The sequence below is a fragment of the Anguilla anguilla genome, chromosome 10 (assembly GCF_013347855.1).
Source record: "Anguilla anguilla isolate fAngAng1 chromosome 10, fAngAng1.pri, whole genome shotgun sequence".
Lineage (NCBI taxonomy): Eukaryota > Metazoa > Chordata > Actinopteri > Anguilliformes > Anguillidae > Anguilla > Anguilla anguilla.
Genome location: NC_049210.1, coordinates 21,948,894 through 21,970,333, shown reverse-complemented (window position 1 = coordinate 21,970,333; position 21,440 = coordinate 21,948,894).

Here is a 21,440-nt window from a genome sequence, read left to right as displayed (position 1 = left end):
AGCCAACCAAACATTTCATATTTAGCGTAAGCCTATTGCTACCTCTGCAGAGGAACTGAGAGCTAATTTAACGCTGCTAACAGGATTACAATACACAATTATTGTTCTAATTTACATTAATTTATTTAAACAATATATTTAGATTCTGTATTAATTATTATTTAATATTTCAATTCATTACCCCGGCCTCCCGTTCTCCACGCACAGTCCTCACGCCAAAACGCTCGGAATGGGCGAGGAACATCAGGAGCAAAGTACCTCGAAGACATCGTTTTGCAAGTGACGATCTCGGGTACAAACAGACCCAGTTTAAATCGCGAATTTTCCTCCCAATAAATTACAGTTGACTGGTCAGTCAGAAAACTGATTGACACCAAGTCATGTCCAACCAGGCAAAAGTATTTGTCAGGAACCGATTTGCATATATTTCATTGGATTTATTCGATCACGTGCAGGGGGAAATGTCAGACGTAACTCTGACCAGGTTCCCACTCTGCGCTGACTAGCAGCACCCCCAACGGTCTTCCGAAGAAGAGATACTTGTCCAATTCCACGAAAGGTTGCTGAGACCGTTTTCACAGAATGTGGGGGAAGGGAGGGTTGGTGCAAGACTTTGACTGTTGAAGCACGAGAATGAGAGAACAAGAAGGTAAAACCGGCAAGTACAGATGTCGATACTACATTTTAATACATAGTCATCCAAACTGCTATGTTAATACGCCAATTACTTTTACTAATTACTACTGTTAGTACTACTACTGCTGCTGCAACTACTACTACCACTACTACTAATAATAATCATAATTATATATTTCAGTATTACTATGTGATTAAAATTGCCCTCAGGTAACATTTCAAATTATAGGTCTTTGACCTCATTGATACATGCTTCTAGCAATCACATGATTGGCTGCATGGTACTGTCATCATCATTGGGCATTCTGCATTGTAGTGGGGCACATCAGATGGCCCAACCACACCATAAATACTGTACATGTTAACAACATCATAGAACATAGTACAGCAGGTTAATCTTTTTAAATCCAGCTGTCCTGGGATGGAGTGTGATTAAAAACTCAAATTTCTATGGGTCTCTAGTTTTTCTGGGTATCATCTGGAATACAGAAATTATCTTTTGGACAACTGGATTTAAGATGATGTACCTGCCATAGTAACACAACAGTAAAATGGAACATTTTTTTTTTTTTTGTGCGTGTGTGAGAGAGAGTGTAGTGGAAGAAGGGTCAGGGTATGTGTGTGTTTGTGGTGAGTAGGCTATGTGACAGTGGGTAGATGTGGTTTGGGCGAGCAACTATATACTGAGTGCCTACCCTACTTAGCCTCTATCTTAACATCTATACAGAGTAACCATGATTCACCTGTACTATAGAACGCCTAAGGACTGACACCTGGCTTAACAGGGAGTCACCCTCTCGGGCCCCCTGTCTCATATCACCAGTTGCCAGTCCATTACCATTTAATAACAGTTTAACAGTACACCTGCCTAGAACCGCCTATTTAGTCTAGAGTTTCCCTCAATTTGTATTGCCTGTTTTGAATACGCTATATTGAATCCCCTATTTAGAACGGCCTATTTAAAATTACCCCTCATGTAAAACTGCCTATTTACAATTTCTGCATATTTTTATGATAAAATTTGAACTTCATTTTCAAAGTAATCTACTAAAAGTGGGTACTCTGCTACAGAACTACCTGTTTCATCATCCTCCTCTTCTTCATAATCTATGAGGAAGGAGTCTTTACTATTAAAACTAATTACTTTGCCTGGCCACCAGCAAGTGCTACCATCTTCTGTGCTAATAAACATATGTTCAATTTTCTTCCCAACTAAGTCATCTGGACTCACAGGAATCAACTTGAAGCGGTTTTCCTGGTAGTTGGACCATAAAGAAAACCAGTACATTTTCTTATAGCCGTCATATTTTGTTTTAAAGTTATATACATCGTTTATCTGTCTAAGGTCTATTATGGTGGCATTAAACCATTTAACTATTCCTTTTTCAGTGAACGCATGTTTTACACGCTTGCCCAGTAATTGTGTGGGATTTGCAATATTTGGAATTCTAAAGATACCTAAACTGGCTTGCTTTCGTCCCACATCTTGAGCGTTCAGATGCTGTTTAGCAGCATCCCTCAAAAACTTGTCTTTTTTCTGTGCAGCTAAACCTACAGGTGCAGCAGAACATGATACTTCTAACCCTGTGTCACACGGGGTAGATAACGATATCACACTCTTCAGATTACTGATGAGTTGATCTAAACTGAGCCTTTTTCCACCTTTGGAGATATTAAAAACGCCGTTCTCATTTTTCTGACAGATTACAAATCTTCTAAACATCAGCTGTGCATTTACAGCTTGAAGTTTAGAAGACTTGTCTAATACTTTAATGTGTTCCTGTATTTCGGGTACACTAGTCCAAAGCCCTCCATATTTCCCTAACTCAACTGTAATTTTTTCTTATTTGTGAATTTGCTTAATTTGTTTTTGTGTTTGGAGATCATGTTTTTCTCTAAGCGCTTGCAACCGGTCTTCTCTAATTTTGAATATTCATTCACAAAATGTGGCCCTCTGCTCTTTTACAGATGTTCTTGCAGTTGCAAGAACCTCTGATCTCTTTTTGGAATCTAATTTTGAAAGCCACTCACATGTCTTATTTTGTTTGAGAACATGATCATGCCTTCTAGAGCTATTTTGCTGGCTCTGGATTTTGTTTTAAGTAAATTGTCGAACATACCGAAGTCACGCTCGCATTTGTTTTGGGAGCTGATACCATTGTGTTACACACATCATATGGCACATCTTCATACCTCCCATGTTCAAGATGATCAGCGACCATCCTGCAGCACACTTTAACAAGACTCGCAAACACAAGTTCAGTAACTTGCTGGGTCATGTCATCATAGTCACTTGTTGTACTATCAGTAAGTTTTTGAAGGATAGGCCCTCTGTGGGCATTTATATCATCAAACAAACTGACCTCCCCCTTAATAAAGTTGCTGCTGTCTGCCTGCCATTCTTTAAGTTTTGAGACTAGTTTCATTCTGGACCTCCCCCATGAATTCCAGCAAATCAGCATGGAGATAATAAACACCTGCTGCATTGTGGAACATAAAATTTATGCGATTTCCTCTAAAGGGAACCAAAGGTACAAAAGCAGAACCATTTCTGTTAAGCAAAAAAGTTCTGAATTGTACCGGGTTTCCGCTTTTTCCGCATCCGAGTTCTTGTACAGCCTTACATACTGTTCTAATTAACCTAACTGTACCGCTTTCTCCAGATGTTTTGAGTGCGTGATTCTGCGCCAAGCTACCTACTTTTTCATCTCCGAAAATCATTGATTCCCAAACGTCTAACGTTACACCCGCCTAATGGGCCAGTCCATCGATTAGATGCATACCGCAGAACAGTTAATTGACCACAGAAAGCTTTCTTTTTTCAGCGTCACTGAACTGTTCGTATCCGTCAATTAATTCGGGCAGGATTTCCATTCAATATTGAGACAGAATTTCATTACATTTCTTCTCGGTGCTGGCCCTATCACCGACTAGATTTCGAATTTTTAAAAATATGTTTTTTTCGCAATGCCTATTACTTGTCTCACTAGTGCTGTTAACAACGTGCACCATTTCAGCAATTGTGTCGAATGTACATTGAGTAGAGCCAGACGATTGCTCACAAAGTCCTAAATGCAGCCTACTTCCATCTTTGAAGCAAAGCATATTTGTGTCCTAATTTTGAAGGACCGTCAGTTGTCAGAGTGATTTCACTTTCTTGTAACAGTCTTTCTTTAATTTGCTGCAAGGAAAGGCGTCTTGCCTCTAATGCAACATACTTACAAAACGACTCGCTGGGTAATCTATCCACATTACCACCTCCAACGGTGCGCAACACGCAATCTACTACCTCAGGCGCTTTTGATGCACTAACCCCTAATGAAGAAGTTAATTCTAATATTGTCTGATGAGTTTTGTCATTATACTTACCGTCTTCAAATAACGTTACATTTCTGTTTTGGAGGGACCCAACTTCATCCCGCAGTTCTGTGCATTCCGACTGCCAGAATTGTACCTCTTTGTTTAATTCTTTAATTTTTCTAGGCAAATTGGATTTTTCGAATTTTTGTGTCGGCTGTTTTTTTAGATTTTTGTTGGTTGATAGATCCAGGTTTGTGGATTTTTTGTCAGAGAACATCAATGTCTTTCTCTGAACGCTCTTTTTCAGAACCTAATTCCCTTTTTTCCCTATCCATTTGGCGCATCAACAGCACGTCCTGTTTCACAAGTTTTTCCAGGGCATTCATTTTTTCGTCCTTGCGTTTTAACCTCTTATTTACATTTCTTACAGTGAATGTGTTTGTTTTCTCGGTTGCTTTGTCCAATTTAATTTTTAGAGATTTCATTTCGGTCTGAGCCTTAAATAGCATTTTACCTTTTTCTTTAAGCTCTGATATTAACCTTTCTATTTTATCATCCATTACCTTGCAGCCCTCTCGTGCGCATTTATAATTTTCCAGTTCATTTCCTAACCTGATGATTACTTTTTTGGTTTTACGTATAAGACTGATTTCATGGGCTGAGCCGCTGTATTGGGGCAAACTGGTTTGCGTGTCAGGCAATGAAGTAACTAGGCCTACTTGTGAACTCAAAGGCAGATGACGTTTCTGGCGACAAAACGATTCCCTTTCAGTACTCCGTTGCTTGTTGTACAGCCGCATGATTTTTTGCGATATTGTCTTTTGAAGGACTAGTTTGTTATTATCATTAATTTCACCTAGGTCAAAATTAAAATTTAATATGTCAAAAATAACTTCCCTAATGAGCCTAGTCCTCGGTATTTGAGCGTGCAAAAACTTCAAAATCTCAAATGCAGCTCCATTTGTCAATTAATTAATATGTAATTTATTTGAACACACTGTATAATTAATTTTGTGAGTTATCCCTAATTCTTTACAGTATTTGCCTAACGATAGTTGCTTCCCCTCACCAGTAGGCCTTGCTGTAATGTTAGTTGTGGCAGCCGGTCTGTGTGCAGAAGCTCGCTGTCTCGCAGTCATCTCGGCAGTTGGCTTGCTCGAACTGTCAGAATTCTAACAGATGCCGAGGTCTAGAGGTCGCTGGACCACTCGATATACCCCGCCTTTTAACTCAAAAGTCCCAACTGATTGGTGAATGGTTTAAAAGGATTTTTAAAGTAGACATCTCAGGCTCCAATCATGTTGACGGTTTCGAGTGTGCTGCAAAGTTTAGGGAGCAAATAACAATGCTGAATCCTTCTGACGTAATTTACATAGCAACTGTATGTTCAGATCACTTAGTTTCACTCAGAGTGGCCAAGAGGAATTGATAATGATTCAGAAAATGTATAATTTTTAAACATTTAATTTGATCTTTTACTGGGACTTTTTGATTTTATTGAGGGTACGACTGAAATTTTCGGTGCCGCTGGCTATAATCGAATGCTTCCAAATTCAATGTTCGACTGAACAAGTACCGTTAAAGTACATTTTTTGTGGGTTAGTGCTATTATATCATGCTAGCTACAACACACTAGCCTTATTCGACGATTAATGAAGGATAATATCACTCTAGCACTTACTACTTGTTAGTTTTATCACCACTGTAGTGAAGTAAAAAAGTGGACAAACTACATTTTCTGTGAGAAATATATTGTCGAGTTCACGTGCATATACTGCTGGCGACATTCTAAAGCTCCACTTTGCCCTCCCAACTAAAAGCTAGAAATGTCCTTTTGTAATCAGTAATATGTGCTTACGTGTGAATGTCCAGTAAATGTGTTTAGCTATGGTGAGAATAATGTGTTGATCCGAATCTGAGAATTGCAAACTTTATTTTATTGAGAATATATGACAATAGATAATAGATCGCTGTGACAATGGCAAGATTGTGTTGTGTGGCACAGCAGCAGTGAACTTTGTATAGGCTCTGCGTAGAGGAGGAGCTCTGTGTGTGGCTGGCCTATCACGAGTACGGATATTGACACATTTTGCTCGGATGGTACTCGTGCTCGTGAAAAGTACATTATGCCTACCAGATACTCATTTCATCTGAGTATTTGGCTCAACCTTAGCAGATACGTAAGCACCCAAACACAGATGTGATTGAACACGGCCTGAGGTCTGCCCGGTGCGCTTGGCCGTAACCAAAGCCATCGAAGACGCTAGACTGTCAGCCCTGCCGCTCTGCTCTGGAGAGCCATTGCTCTCGGCAAGAGAGAGGGCTGGGAGAGCTCCTAACCTGTCTCCCCACATACTGGCAGTGCCGAGGAGTGAGGCTCATCAGACCTGCCCCACGAGACCGCACCGTAGTGCGGTTTTCGGGTTAATGAGAGCTTAGGCTTGTGACATCAAACACTTTAGCGCTAGCTACACTTTGCAGAGTTGCAGGCAGTCGGGAGGTAGGGGAGGTTTCTGCACCTTCCCGTATTTTCAGGTCTCAATGTAGGCAGGTACGAACGTTAGCCTAACATTATGTAACATAATAAGAAAGACCAAACAAAAGATGTAGGCTACCTACCATTCAAAGCGGTCCAAGCAATCACTTTGCTTCAACTTCATTTTACGACGACATGAATTGCATTTCATTTTCCTTTTGAGTAGTTTTTTCTTCTGCAGCCATTCAGTAAGTTTATGATGTTTTCTTTTAGATTTTTTCCCTTCAACCAGCTCTCTCAACTTACTCACTAAACCAGGCATTTTGACTTGTCATGAATGATGAGTAAAAATGTCTCTGCAAATGTAGCTACATCACGTATCCTGCCAGAAATATGGAAATTCCTACAAGGCAGTTTGTCGTTGGTAAACTACTTGGGAGAAAAAATAGATCATCGCGCATATCTTCGCTGTCGGGCGGAAACCTTGTATGTCCAAAACCGTTACTTTTCAGGAAATGAAAAAAAAGCCCTGTGTTTTTAAAATAATTTAACACCGCGTCGTCAAAGTTGGTATTGTGTCTTTATATGTGGTCAGATACTTGCATGCGTCATTATATTATTAATATTTTACCAAAATCAAGCTCAAATGGAGTTACAAGGTTTTTGACCAATGTTGAGATACATGTTTTGTCCGTCATTGATTATAACGGCCGCATCAGAAAGTGCATCGCATTACGTTATCATCAACTTACAGGTTACAAAGTGTATTGTAGCTATGTGTGCGCTCAGTTTTTCCTGTCGTAGAATACATTTGGCCAAAATTTCTTGTTATAAAAGACTGTGTTATGAACAGGCTATTGAAGACAGTATTGGCTATGACTAGAGCAGGACTAGACGGCAAATGCTAGACTAAACTGCACTCCAACCTACCGTGGTTTGCCTGCACTCTTCTCCGCCTTCACATGTCTCAGGGCTCAAATACATAAAACATTAATCTTTATTAGAGCCCGACCAATATATCGGTTTGGCCAATATATCGGCCATTATTTGACTTTTTTGACGACATCGGGATCGGCAGTTATGCAGCCGATGTGTCCCGATTTTTAAATAAGTATAATAAACAAAAAAAACATTGATTATTTATCTGTACTTGTCTGTTTGAACGTTGTAATTGCTATTTACTAGAATTATCCAGTAGAGGGAGCTCTAAGACAAGTGTGAACTGCAGCAGCTGACGTGCTACTTCTGTAATAAGACGTTTGTCACTCGTGCCTCATCAAATATTCTCCACTGCAAGACTTGTCTGCACAGATTCGATTGCTGCAATAAAGGTATGTATATTTAGTGAAAGTTTTTAATTAAATGCGTTTATACGACCATTATGTTTATCAATCCTCATTATCAAGCGAGCAAGCTAGCTAACATAAGCCGCGTTTCCACCAAAATTACCCGGAACTTTCAGTCCCAGGAACTACTTTACCAGGAACTAAAAGGTTCCTTCAGCCAATGGTTGTCTGCGTTTCCACCGGGGTCTAAAGTACCGCGAAGATTAGGCAAATTAGCCCACTGACGTTGTCGTCGGTCCATCTGTCATATGATTTCTTCTGTAACCCCATACTACCACCGAAGTAGCCTACATTATTTTCTAATAACCGGGACAGCCCGGAGGGGTTTATTCCACTTATATACAACGGGTTACCAACAATGACTATATATGGTTACTTTTGTATTTATTGATTTTCATATATCCTCTCAAACACATTCATCAACAGCAGAAAACATGCACACGTTGTAAACAATTTGCTGTTTTATTACTTTCTCGTCGTCAATTCCATATAGGCTAATCGCAAAATGACAAGAATAGAACGAAAACTCGGACTTGCGTGAAAATGTAAATTAGTAGTGGTACAGCCACCGTTTGCTTTCCTTCGAAGTTACTGCTAGCCGAGCAGCGAAGTGTGCCCTCCAGATGCGAACCATGCACCATAAATGAGTCCATAGTCTTCCTGGTCTTTTCGTGGAATTGAAAAATGGCAGTAAAATTGAGTAAAATTACGGCAGTCTGAAAAAGCTAAAGGGAAGATTACTAGAATTAACCTGTTATTTTACCCGGATAAAAATTGCGGAAGGTGATTTCCAGTTTGCTTGTGCTGTATCACCAATGTTAATTATGCAGAACTACCACATACCTCACATAACTGTATCAAACGTTTTGAGTCAATTACAACGGGCTAACAAAGAAAATCCGGAAGAAAATATTCAGCAACCGAATTAATCCGTTTGAATGTTTTGGTAGCCTACGTAATATGCTGTCCCAGCACGAATGCTTAGCATTTCATAAAACGAATACTAAAGCAAGAAAAGAACAGAAGAGCACACGTTATAATTCCAAGACGTTGACAGGCTATAACCAAAAGTAGGCTACTGCGCCGCATAACATACAAGTTTGATTTGAAGTTATTATGAAAATAAATTGGTTTGCCGCTGCATATTTTCAAACATGGCGGGTAATGGCGGAAAATAAATACAACACAAATGCTACGAGTACTCGACCAATCAGAAATGTTCAGCGCTGCAAGCTCCACCCAAAAGGTTCCTGTACTTTCGGAAAGTACTACCCCCCGAGCAGGAACGTTTTGGGGGGTAAAACAAAGCCCCCAGAACTAAATTTAGACCCTAGTTCCAGCGGTGGAAACGCACTGAGTTCCTCAAAAGGTTCCTAGTTCCGGGGTATAGTTCCTGCGGTGGAAACGCGGCTATATTTGGTTCACTTTAGCAAGCTAGCTGGCTAGCAAGCCTTTATGAAGTGGCAGCGAGCACATAAGCAGCGTAGGATCTACATTTCCAGAGGACATCGCTGTATTCTCAAATACATAACCAGCCAAAATAAAATGGTGATTGAATGCATCACACATTTGTTTTTTTATCTGAGAGAATGATATTAGCTGTGTCAATAGCTAACATGTTATTGCAAGCGAGTGTGTCATCTAGTCACGTGTCATCTAGTCACGCGTCATCGTAGCAAGCTAACCAGACAGTAAAAACGCAGATAAAACACTTCTAACGTGGATCATTTTAAGCCATGTTATCTAGCTTTGTCGTGATAACATGAGAGAAGGATTGCTGTTGGAGAAGTGAATCAATCAACACTGATTGCGCGGGTAACCTGCACGAAAGCGCATTGTAGTTTTTTTCACCACCGAATTCTTATGACATGCCTCACGTTACGTATTTCATCCAGTCAATTTAGTTTCATCTAATGTTACACTTGATTCACTCATTAGCTCCGCTGGATAAAGTTTTACTCTTTGAGATCATGTAGTAGGAATAAAATAAGAAAATATAATTAATTTACTGAGAATAGATACTAAGAAATAATAATAACAAATTAATAACAACAACAACAATAATAATAATATTCATAAAAATACATGTTTGAAACTGGAAAACTGATTTTTTTAAATACATTTTTTTATAGATGGCTGGAAAAGAAAGGAGTAAAAGCAACGTGTGGAGTTATTTTGAATTCACACCACTTGAAGATGGTGTTAATATATATATATAATTTAATATCATCTTTTACATTTTTTTATCAATCAAAAAGTTATTTGTGTGTTTATTTTTATTTATTTGTTTGCTCATAAGTTAAATGTTCTCAAATATAGAAATTTTGATAAAATATAAGTTTTTCAAATTGATTTGAAAATGTTGCACTTTTTGACAAAATATCGGTCAAAACATCGGTAATCGGTGGGCTAGGACTCTCCAAAATCGGGATCGGCATCGGACCCAAAAATCTGGCATCGGTCGGGCTCTAGCCTTTATAGACTTATTGTTTCTGGAGTAAAGAAAACGCTATACTTATTCAAACAACCAGTCCTGTTCTTTATTTAGCCTTGCATTGCAGCTCTTGCATTGCACACATTTCCTCCAGGGACAGACATAGCTACTGTAAAAAATAAACAAAAAAACCTGGTCATATCAGCTTAGTTTTCCGCAACAGGTTACAGTAGCATCATGTTGAGGCAAGAAGTTGGTTATCTAGGTAAACACATCTATAATCTGTACTATACAACACTGATATTACATAACGTTACATCTGCTGATGACAATTAGCTGATCAAGTGAACGATAGGCTATAACATTAGTCTGATCATTTGTGACAGGAGCCACTGAACCCAGGCTTAAGTCGCATGAGGTGATTCTCCAGAAAATCACGTTTTAATTGAAAACAAATAATACCTTAATATCAAACTCGTATTTGATCGGTAAACATGAAAAAAGTTAAATAATTAAACTCTCTTTCTCTGTAACTCTCTCTCTGTCTGTTTGTTGCGAGGGGGCAGGACAATGGACGGGACATCCATATTAATGACCATTCTGCATGACATTCCTGCATAAGTAGTCAGGAAATAGCCTACCTTGTGTTGTTTACAATCTAGTCTACTTTTTTACAAGTGTCGTGGGAGATTCTATCATGTGTGACGCTGGTAATGTGGCTAATGCTCTCCACCAAATTACCGAGCTGAATTTAGACAAGACAAGAACGAATGGATTGACATGGTAAAAGTAAATGAAGTAAAGGGATACCTCGGCCTTTTAACAGTTCTAAAATCAATGCGCTACAAAATCCAGCATTCTAATGCAGTTAAAACAGCAACATTATTCTTTCAATTTTGAATTGTTGTTATGTCCCCTCCCTTTTTCAGTGTCCAATTTTGCAATTGATGGCAACGTTGAATCACGGTTCTAGTTACTGGCTTCATTTAGGGTTGCCAACCATCGCGCAAAATATTGAATTGTCTCTTATTTGGACGGTAGAATAGGCGTTCCGTATTTAACTCATAGCTACGGGACGCATTTTCTTCTGTATCTTTGTTAACGACTGCATTTCTAGTAACCGCTGTTTTAAATATAATTCAGTAGTTAGTTAGCTAGCTAACCGGGATAAAAAGCATGCCGTGAGACCACCCCCGTTGTACATTATTTTCCAATAACGGGACAGCCCGTCGTGGTTTATTCCTTACGTATTCCATGCATTCAACATAGGTAGGTAGGAAGTTTACTTGAACCCTCTGTCATGAGGCAAACAACCAGGGGTAACATGCATCAAATATTTTTGAGGGGGCACAGACAAGCAATTTGACTTATTCATTTGCTTATATGCCCCCTTTCTTATTTTCAAATGTCGAACTGAAGCTATTGACGCATGCTATTGATACTCTCACTTTTCTGCATATTGATCATGTCTCTTTTCAACAAACACATATTTCATATACTGGTAATTTATCTCTGTAGAACAGGGGTACAAAAAGAATCATCATCAGGAACTCTGCAATGTAAGCTTAATATAATGCCCCAAATCTATATTCAATAAATTATAAATACAGAAAATCTAGATTAGTTGCAAGACAAAGTAATGAATGTCTCAGTTCGACATAATGCTATTGTTACTATATAGCATACTGTCATATGCTGTTGCAACTTGTCAGGAAGGATTATACATTTGCTTGACTAATTGGGGATATCACTTCAGCAAATAATAGTTTTATTATTTATAATCATAATAATTTTTTTATCATAGACTAGCTCAAGTTCAAATGTAGGTAATAGAGGAGGGTTAATTCAAACAGTGATCATTCTCACATGACTTGGGAATCTGCGGGAAGTCATAGGCTACACCAAAATGTTCGGTGCGCACTGTGCGTTCAGGGAACGCTCCAATAAGTAAAAGTGAGGGGTTGAGGGTTGAGGGATTGCGGAAGATACTCCATTGTAAATTATGGGTGAATTTGTGCCGATTGCACTAAAGGCAGTTCAGCGAAAGCAAAAGAAACAGGGTCGATATAAACAAGTGGCATTAACAAACAGAATTTCTGAATGTATTACCTTTTTGAAGGAAGATTGGCTCAGGAATTGCAGAGATATCCATCAATATGCGACAATATTTTAAACCACATTCACCGCAATGCAAATGATGTGCTGGCAGTCATTTGAGCTTTAAGGGGCACATGCCTCCTCAGTGTTAATGGGCATGATGCCACTGAATACAACCACAATGTTTACCATGAATGTGATATAACGGAAGTCATAAGCAATGGTAATTGTCATAGCAGTTGCTATAGCGCTTAAAGCTGTGACATTTAATGTCACCTACTATGCTAATTGTAACACAAATAGCAAAAAAATTGTATGTGACATTAGCTATCATAGCTTTCTTGTAAGAATTGCCATGACAATTACAGATAAATGCGGCATGACCGTGTTAGATCATTTGTAATTGGATGTTATTAGTTGCTTATAACATTTTCTGCCTTATGACGGAGGATTCAAGTAAAGGGTTACCAGATATTCTATGTAGACCTAAGTGTGTTTTGTACCGTAAATTGCTAGGCACACATTGTGTGATATCCTGTGACAACTTTACAGCCACAGGAGGAAGCACACCTTTTTGGTTAGGTGATGAAATAGCTGAGAAGTTTCCAAGTAAACAAAAAAAGTTTTAAAAAGTCTTCGTCGGGTCATTGACAACTTTAGGGCAACAACACACAATTTACAGCCACAAACCACATGTCTGTTTGTTTTTTATTTTTGCTCTGCATTAGATAAGAAGAAAAGCAGTGCCAAGGCATCATCTGAGTCATTCAAGGCAGCCTCATCCTCCTCCTCTTCGTCCTCTGAGGATGAGAGAAAGAAAGTGAAGAAACACAAGAAGGATAAGAAAAAGAAGTAGCTGAATAGGAAGAAAGGGAAAAAAGAGAAGATAAGAGGGAATGAAACAACATTCGGACAGAGAGGTAAATATGGGCTGTAGAAATTATGTGTCTTTGGGAGCTGTGACTACAAAAACCTGGGCTGGTATTACTGGTTTAAAGGGTTAGTTTGGAATTTTGGACATAGATTCTTATTGCCAACTTACCTGGAATGTTGTCGATTGATGGATACCATTTTCAGCTCAATCCATGCTGATCTTGGTTTAGAACGTCCAGCTGTAGCTAATGCTATGTTATCTATCTATGCTATCCTATGTTCTCTGTTGTTGTCCCCCACGATCGGGGAAGGGACTATGGATCGGTCTCCGTACCTCCATCCGTTTGTCTTTCTGTCTGTCGCGCGATATCTCAGACACCACTGGTCCGATTTCGATGAAACTTGGGGGAATGATGCATCTTGACACTGTGCTCCAGCATTTATTAAAGTTGTGAGAATGTTGGGGGGGGGGGGGGGGAGCCCAATACTGTCCCCCACAATGGAAAAGAGGGGTAAATTATAATTGCTGCTACTTTATAATTGTCACTGATAAAGCCAGGGGGTGACTGCATTATTTGTGGGGGACGACATGTTCACTGTTGCCTTGTTGTTATTGTGATCCACTGGTGCCGGCACTACTTCCTCGCAGGTAACGCTACAAGGTATTGCTCTGTGGTGACAAATACACCAATGCGTACAAGGGTAACTCAAATGTGAACATGAACTGCACAGACCTCTAAGGTTTAAGGGAATATATGACCCAATTGTAGGTACACAATGTGAAAAAATAGACTAAAGGTGCACACGGAAAATGTACATATACGCCTGTGGTGGGAAAAATGCACCGCTTCTGTGTTTGGTGGAAATAAACCCTCAGTTAGACTAACAACAGAAGAGCAGTGTAGCTATTTGCTAGGCTTTGTTTTGTAACAATATGATTTCATATTTCATTTATCTTTGTTTTCTCTTTTCAGTTGTAGCGGTAAATGCACAGCAAGTCTTGAAAAGATACCAGAAGGTCTTACACGAATACAGGAGAGGGAAGAACTTGAGATCTGCCTACAAGGCTGTCAGTGTGGACAGGAACACAGTGGTGGCCAGTGCTCCGATCTCTGAGCTTGCCATTGTGTCTCCAGCGAAGTATGACAAACTCCTACAAGGCCATTCCAGACAGCAGAAGCTGCAGACTTTTGCCATGAAATGTTCAGACGCAATAAGCAACGACACTCCACTGTTGTCTGAGGTTGATAATTTGAAAAAAAAAAAAGGAAACTTCTCCCCATAATTAAGAGAAAGTAAAAAGTAAAGAAATGGTGGGAGTGGGTGGGTGGGGGGCTTGTTTGGTAAGGTGATATAAGTAAACATTGTTCAAGTAAATGTTGTGTTGAGGAGGGGAATCTCATCCTTACCTGTTTGTGTTTTTTTTGTTTTTGTTTTTTGGGGTTTTTTTGGGGGGTGGCCAGCGCTTGATTGGCAATACGTAATTTGTGGTTGTGTTTAGGAGGATCTCATGTTTGAACACTTGTCATGGGGAGGGGTGGGGGTTGTGTTTAGAGCTCCACCAATACATTGGTTCAAAAAAGGGAATCTCATGTTTGTGTTTATCTGAACAATTGGGGCTATATTGTTGGAGATCAAGTTTTAGGTTAAATTCTTTAACCAATTTCTTGCAATAAATGTCTATTTTCATCATTCTGTCGTCACTTTTTGATGTCACTCCTAGCTTGCTCGTCCTTTGGTCCTGTTTAGACACAAAGAAGGAATGGATCCCAAAGCTGTCTACAAGACAGAAAACGGCATCGTAACCTTAATTAATGTTTATAGATTGTTATTTGCAGGACTGGACTGGGACAAAAAATAGGCCCTATCATTTTTGGCTCAGACCGGCCCACCGCAATCGGTCGGACACTGCCCATCAGAACAACATCCTCGCAGACCGTTCAATATGTATATGATGCATATCTAACCATTTGCCAAACCCCCTACAGAGCGGAGTGTTATGGACAAGTCAAGTATACCAATGCAAGTGGAGCAGTGTACTCACTCACTCTTGATCTCCATTTAACGCAAATGCATCAGAATCATCGTCATTTAGAAATGAGATCGCATTGATGTATGATCGTGATTTTTTTTACAACGAATCGTGCAGCCCTATTCTATACATTTATTTATTATTTCCTTGCAAACTTAGGCTACTTCTCCTGCCTCCTCATTCGTAGACTACCTTGCTCGCGCTGACTAGTCTCGACATGCACCTCTCTCTCGCTCCTCTGCTCACACCTCTGATAGTGTAGTAGTGATGTGTCCCGAGTGTTTCCGTTTTTGCCATAAGAATTTGAGAATACAAGGTGTTATTGTTCATTCTGTTAAAATATTCAAAGAAAAGAAAAAGCCCAAAAGCATTTTTGATCGACTTGTTTATGTATGAATCTTATTAAACCCGCCCCATATTAGACAAACGGTTGTGACTGACCTGCCATATCTCAGGACGAGAGAAATTTGTTTAATAGCCTGAGTGACCAGACTGATCTGCAGAGCGAAATTAAATGTGTTTTAGGCAATGTATTATCAGAGGCAGAAGAACCACAGTACAATATTTTTAGCTCATCAAGGAAAACACAAGAGAGCTAAGCTAACAACAGTGCATAGTTAGCCATGGTGTCTCCCCAACATTGATAATGATAACGCTAGCTTGCGGCCAAACAATGCTAACATCATTAATAGCTTATAGTTTTGCTTGACAGTGACAGACTAACCACATGCTGCTGCTTACCACTTCAGCTTCACTATCCTGCTCATTTTGTGACTGTCCCTCCTCTGCCCTTTCGGGTTCATCCTGCTCAGAACTCACTATCAGAGCTGTCTCGCTGTCTGCCTCATCTTGGACCGTCACATCTCTGATTTTAAACACCAGCTGCTGGTGCTGACTGCCAGCAGCAGGTACTGCAGGAGCCCCCACAGTCGTCCCAGCAAACATTGAAGTTATTTTGACACATTTTGAGGCATCCTCCGCCAGCTTTCTTATTTTTTTCTCCCACAATTTCTCAGCACCACTTTTACGCTTTCCTTTCTCCATCGCACATCGGACCGACTACGAGGCTGAGGTGATGTCGACTCGAGTCTCAAGGGCAGAAACGGACAGCGAGGGGTGGGGCCTAGACATGTGATTGGGCCAGCCCAGTGTCAGTATAAAAAACGAACCAATGGGCCACTGATCCGAGGGGTAGTGGGGCCTAGGCATGTGATTGGGCCAGCCCAGTGTCAGTATAGAAAACGAACCAATGGGCCACTGAAATTGGGCCAGGTCAGTGTCAGTATGAACCAAAGGCCCACTGGCCCAAAAGTAGGTCGGCCCACCGGGCATTTGCCCGGTAGAATATAGGCCCAGTCCATGCCTGGTTATTTGTTGCAACTTTAGATTAGGGGCTGCAAAAAGCTTTGTAAATGACTAGTAAATAATTAATACATTTACAGATCATTTATATCAGGTGAGGAAAAAGGTAGTCCACAAATAACATAAACTTCAATTTTACATTTGTACATGGTGAATAGTTTCAACTTTAGATTTGGGGCTGCAAAAGCCTCTACAAATGATTTATAACTTTTTTTAATGAATGTTTAACAAATAATTGTTAAGCATGAAAAATGAAGACATGTCTAGTAATTGCTTAGTGTTAAATATCAAATAATTTCTACATTATTAAGTGCATTTACAAATGTGCTAATACACATTAACTAATATTATTTAATGTTGAACAAATAATTTACAAGTAATGTAGATGTGTCATAAATCATCTACAGATAATTTGTGAATATTAAACTAGTATAATAACAAATGTATATAAATGATTTGTTAATTATTAGTCAATTATTAACTGATAGTTTATAAATGCATCTATAAATCACTTTTAAATGTTTAATTAACTTAATAACAAATTATGTATTAATCATTTACAAATGTATATAAATGATTTGTTAATGATTTGTCAATTATTAACTTATAGTTTATAAATGACTTATAACTGATCGTTATTATAAAGTGTTACCGCAAAAAAGTTTCCAGAACAGGAGAACAGTGCTGCATAATCAGTGTCACATCTTTACACCAGCCGCTGTTAGTATAAAAACAAATACCTCCACCTTTAATTTTGCCGGAGAGCTCTGTGTCGCGATCCGCTCTGAACAGCTGAAAGCCTGCCAGCTGCAGCGCAGAGTCCGGTATCGATTCACACAGCCAAGTTTCCGTGAAGCACAAAACGGAAGATGAAGAAAAGTCTCTGTTCTTCCCCACCAGTAGCTTTATTTCATCTAGTGTGTTGCACAGTGATCGCACATTAGAGAGAAATATTCCCAGTAACAGAGTGCGTAGACCGCGTCTGCGGAAACGCACGAGCCCACCGGCACGTTTCCCTCTCCTGAGGCGTTTCACTGCGTGAACAAAGGTGAGCACGCCTTTGACCAAAATGTCCAGTAATTCCACAGATGGGATGAGGAAGTTGGAAAATAAATCCGCAGAAGTTGTTTCCCTGATGTTCAAGAGGTCTTCTCTGGTGAAAGAGCTCCGGGTACTGTCGCAAAACACTTTAAAAACAAAACAAGACAGGACAATGCGTACCAACACACCGAAGCAGCCATCCGCGGCGCCATTTTCACTACTACTTCAGTGGGCAGCTGCCTCTTTTGTGCTGCGCCCGGGGACCAACTCCAGTTCTAAGGCAAGTGCCTTGGCACCTGCAGGAGCACACCTAACATGCATGTCTTTGAGTGTGGGAGGAAACTGGAGTACCTGGAGTAAACCCACGCGAACACGGGGAGAACATGCAAACTCTGCACAGAAAGCCGAGATTCGAACCCACAACCATCCGCAATAATGTAATGCAATGTTATACAGTGTATGTAAGATAACCTGTATCACTTATCTAAATAGACTGATATTGACTTACATATAGCACAACACAAGGTAAGAGTAGCCTACTGAAGCATACTGGCATGGTGCCATTTTGATATGAGCTATCAATCACTCATATTGCACATCAAACTTAGTAATCATAATCAACAAAGATGTAAGAGCAATATATCAGTCTACATTTGACATACCGAGAATGCTACCAAAGGCATGGAACGTAGAAGATTGAAGCGGATTGTAACAGGCAAGTGAAGACAAAAAACCATGAGGCTGTCCTGCTCACAATTAACTTCCCTAACTGAGTCACATGGTACGAAAGGTCACATGCTTAAATGCATACACTGATGTTATACAAACTACTGCCAGGAGGGGAGATAAATCAAACTAAAATAATGTCCATGATGGGGACAGAACACTCCCCACCTGATATCCATAGATACCACCTATTCTCTTAGCTCCTGAAGAACAGGGTTTGAAAGTCACTACTTGCTCTTGTAGTCTTCTTTGGAGAGTAGGAGGACTAAGTCCATGACAGGCCTTAGGAAGAGCTTGGTTCCATCTTGTCTAGAGATCTTGATCTCTACGTTGCGGACCTTCCCATCTTTGCTCAGGAATACCTTAGTGACCAATGCCATTAGCCATTCATTCCTCTTGGCTTGGGAGTCTTTCATGAGAACAATGCTTCCAGCCTCGATGTTTGGCTTGATGGAATAGCACTTATTCCACGTCTGCAGCATTGAAAGGTACTGCTTCCTCCATTTGTTCCAGAAAGCATCTGCAAGGAATTGAACCTGACGCTAGTGCCGCTTGTAAAGATTTTTGGTGTCAAATTCGCCAGGAGGAGCTGGGAAGGTACCTATCTTCTGTGTGAGGGTAGCAGGGGTAAGCATAATTGGATCCTCAGGATCAGTGGATATTGGACCCAAGGGTCTTGCGTTTATGATAGCCGCTACTTCTGCCAGAAGAGTTGTGAGAGCCTCATGAGTGAGCCTTGAGGATCCTTCCTGCTGGAACATGGAATCCATGATTCTGTGGACTATGCCTACCATCCTCTCCCATGCACCACCCATATGAGATGAGTAAGGTGGGTTAAATGTCCATGTGCAACCCTGTTCAGATAAGTACCTCTCCACACAGACAAGAAACCTTGAGCTCCTTTCAGGCCCAAATGAAATTGGTGCCTCTATCCGAGTGGATATGCTTCACTGGACCACGAATGGAGATGAACCATCTGAGGGCATTCACAAAGCTTGATGTATCCAAGGACTCAATGACCTCAAAGTGCACCGCCCTGATACTCAGACAGGTAAAGATCACTGCCTAATGCTTGTTGTTGGAGCGGCCACCACTTGTGTGCCTTGCGAGAACAAACCAGGGCCCAAACACGTCAGGACTAACATTAGTGAAGGGAGGCTCAATGCCTAGCCTATCTGCAGGTAAGTTGGCCATTTTCTGGGCTTGGAATGTGCCACGGAGTTTGCGGCAGGTGACACATTTATAGATGATGCTGCTCACATACCTTCTCACTCCAACTATCCACAGGCTAGCAGTGCAAATAGCACCCTCTGTAAAGAGGCGCACTTGATGACGGGTCTGTTCATGGTAGTGGCGCACAAGTAACTTTGCAATGTGGTGGCTCCCGGGAATTATTAGAGGGTTCTTTTCATCGTGCTCCAATTTTGCCTCTGTATATGGCCTCCAACTCTCATTAAGCCGTTTTCATCAATGAATGGATCCAGTTTCTTGAGAGTGCTGTCTTTAGGGATTTCTTCCTGGTTCCTTAGGCACTCAAGCTCTGTGGCATAGGTTTCCTGCTGCACCATGCAAATAATGAGAACTTTAGACTGAGAGAGCTCATCCACTCTGTATACCGTCTGGCAGTAATGCCAGCCTTTGCATTTACTTAGTCCTAATGACAATGCTTTCTTGAAAAGTCAAGCCACGTGGATCAAACGGGTGACAGCACGAGTCAATGACTTCCAGCTGGAAAACTTCTCGAAGCATTGTGATCCAAGCTGTGCATTTGAGGAAGTGGTGCTCAGTGTAGAGACTTGAGGCCGAACTTCTGGATCCATTCCTGGGTTTGCAATTTCAAAGATCTTCCTTAGGAAGACTCTGTTCAGGATTTGTCAAAAATGCTAGCTCCGTCAGCCATGTGGTGTCCTTTAGAAGAGCTGCGGGAACGGTTCTCGTAGCATGGTCTGCGGGCTTGAGCTTGGTAGGGACATGATGCCGCTGTTCAGGTCGTGTTGATCTTTGTATGCGTTGGACTCTATTGCCGACTTAGACGTAGAACCGTCTAGTCTTGTTGTAGATGTAACTTAACACGACCTTGCTGTCTGTGTAGAAACTTGTGGCATCCATGTCAACATGGATTTCTGAAGTGACGAGCTCGACTAACTCTACTGCCAATACCGCAGCACACAGCTCCAACCTCGGTATTGTGTGTTCTGGTTGTGGTGCGAGTTTTGCCTTACCTAGAACGAACCCTGCGTGGTGTTCTCCTTTGACATCAGTGACTTTGATATAGGCGACTGCAGCTATTGCTTTGATTGACGCATCGCAGAAGATAAAAAGCTCTCGCTGTTGAACCCCAGAAAGGGAGACTGGTGCATATGTTCTTGGGATTTGAAGACTTTCAAGATCTTCCAGGGAGTCTCTCCATGCCGTCCACAGCTCCACTTTGTCACGTGGTAATGGGGAGTCCCAGTCACCCGCTCACGGAGTATAGCTTTGCCTTGAATGGTAACCGGAGCAACAAATCCCAGAGGATTGTATAAGCTGTTTACTGTCGATAGGACACCCCGTGAACGTCTCTGTCTGCAGGTCTCTATTGAGTCCTAGGCTATGTTGCCTTGGCAACGTGTCTGTGCTGAGCTCCAGATCCTTCAGGTTGTTTGCATAGTCTTGTGAGAGGAAGGCTTTCATTACCTCACTGCTGTTTGACGCGATCTTATGCAACCTGAGGTTCGAGCAGGCGAGCATGTCCTGTGTTCTTTTCAGCAAACTGATGGCAGCTTCTTCGGAGGGCAGTGACTTCAGGCCATCATCCACATAGAAATCCCAATCTATGAACTGTTTGACATCCAACCCGAAGTCAGCCTCACCATCTTGCGCCGAACACTTAAGATCGTAGATGGCAACAGCTGGAGAGAAATTGTTGCCGAAGATGTGCACTTTCATGCGGTACTCAATGATGTCCTTGTTGAGGTCGTTATCCAAACAAAAGGAATCTCAAGAAGTTCCTATCCTCCTCTCTGACCAGGAAAGAGTGGAACATTTGCTTTATGTCCGCTGTAACCGCGATGGACTCTTTTCTGAAGCAAATCAGGACTCTGAGAAGGGTGTTGTTAAGGTCTGGACCTGTTAAGA